A 2,305-nucleotide genomic window follows, 5' to 3' on the forward strand; every position below is an offset into this window, starting at 1 on the left:
TGATTGGGTACATTTGTTGGAGCTTTTTACAATTTTGCAACCTGGGAATTTTCACCTTCACTTAAACATGATTGTAAGTTGTATCATGTTGGTGGTAGAGAACTGTTATTACGTTTGCAGAAAACGCATTACTTTTGTGGGATTATTACGTCAAAAGATACAGATTTGGATTACGTTTGTGGTTTATTATGTGTCTCTGACATTATTACATTTGGGGGTGTAACAATGGCACTGTGGATGAAGAGCTGTCCTTTGAACCAGGGCAAATTATTAAGGTGAGAAATCTTTACCTACTCTGTTAGGTCACAATACCCAGAAGTATTGTGGTGTATTGTATAACTTGAGGAAGTAATTTACTTATGTAAACATTTGTTTCCATTTCACAAAAGTTTTCAAATCAAACCCCTCAACAACATTAACATACCCCAAGAGTGTCATTTTTATCATTAAAAAAGCAATTAGCCTTAATGTTAGAATACATTAGCCTTAATGTAATATTAATGTAATATCACTGTTTTCAGTTTATCATGGTATCTGCCTACAATTTCATGGCTATTTGTATAACATTACCTATATTGTTATGATATGATAATATGACAGATAGTCTGAACAAAAGAAACAATTTACTATTACATTTGTCACAAACATTGCACTTTATCTAGTAATATATATATATATATAGCCCTCCACTAATATTGGCACTCTTGGTAAATATGAGCAAAGAAGGCTGTGAAAAATTGTCTTTATTGTTTAAACTTTTGATCTTTTGTTTAAAGAAAAAAATAACAAAAATACTCTGCTCTCATAGATATCAAATAATTGCAAACAAAACACAGATTTATCCAAAAAAAAAAAAAAATTTGTTAAATATAGGTGTGCAACAATTATTGGCACCCTTTTAGTCAATACTTTGTGGGAGGTACCCTTTGCCAAGATAACAGCTCTGAGTCTTCTCCTATAATGCCTGATGAGGTTGGAGAATACATGGCATGGGATCTGAGACCATTCCTCCATACAGAATCTCTCCAGTTTCTTCAAATTTCGAGGTGGACTCTTCTCTTTACCCCACAGATTTAGTTCACAGGGGACTGGGATGGCCATGGCAGGACCTTGATTTTGTGGTCAGTAAACCATTTTTGTGTTGATTTTGATGTATGTTTTGGATCATTTTCCCACTGGAAGATCCAACCACAGTCCATTTTAAGTTTTCTGGCAGAGGCAGTCAGGTTTTCATTTAATATCTGTTGATATTTGATAGAGTCCATGATGTCATGTATCTTAACAAAATGTCCGGGTCCTCTGGCAGAAACCACCAAAACCACCTCTGTGTGTGCGCCGAAACCATCTCTGGTGTTTATTACAAAAAAGCTCTATTTTGGTTTCATCTGACCATAGAACCCGATCCCATTTGAAGTTCCAGTAGTGTCTGGCAAACGGAAGATGCTTGAGTTTGTTTTTGGATGAGAGTAGAAGGTTTTTTTCTTGAAACCCTTCCAAACAACTTGTGTTGATGTAGGTGACTTCGGATTGTAGTTTTGGAGACTTTCTGACCCCAAGACACAACTAACTTCTGCAGTTCTCCAGCTGTGATCCTTGGAATTTTTTTGCCCAATTGAACCATCCTCTTCACAGTGCATTGAGACAATATAGACACACATCCTCTTCCAAGTTGATTCATAACATTTCCAGTTGACTGGAACGACTTAATTATTGCCCTGATGGTGGAAATGGGCATTTTCAATGCTTTTGCTATTTTCTTATAGCCACTTCCCATTTTGTGAAGCTCAACAAGCTTTTGTCGCACATCGCAGCTATATTCCTTAGTTTTACCCATTGTTATGAATGACTAAGGGAATCTAGCCTATGTGTACCTCATATTTATTCCCCTGTGAAACAGGAAGTCATGGTTGAACAATTTCCTGTTCCTAGCCTCCCAGGTGTACAAAAAAATGTAAAATATCAATGTCATATCACAGCAAACCAGTGACTACATTTCCCATCCTGCACTGTGGCCTACAAACATGGCCACCATGGACCGCAGTTCCCAGAACACTCACTTTCATTCTAATCACGCACACCTGCATACAATATCACACACAATCACACCACACATAAAAGAGACTGATTGAACACTATGCCTTTGCAAAGTATTACGTGTGTTTTCCGTATAGCAAGCCATTGTTCATCGTGTCTTGTGTTCTAGTTTTGATCTTGTTCTAGCCCTCATTTTTGATTCTTGTTTTGCCTCGTGTATGCCCGTTTGCCGATCGCCTGACCTATGACCATGTCTGTGTTTCACGATTTG

The sequence above is a fragment of the Ictalurus furcatus genome, chromosome 17 (genome assembly GCF_023375685.1).
Source record: "Ictalurus furcatus strain D&B chromosome 17, Billie_1.0, whole genome shotgun sequence".
In the NCBI taxonomy this organism is placed as follows: Eukaryota; Metazoa; Chordata; class Actinopteri; order Siluriformes; family Ictaluridae; genus Ictalurus; species Ictalurus furcatus.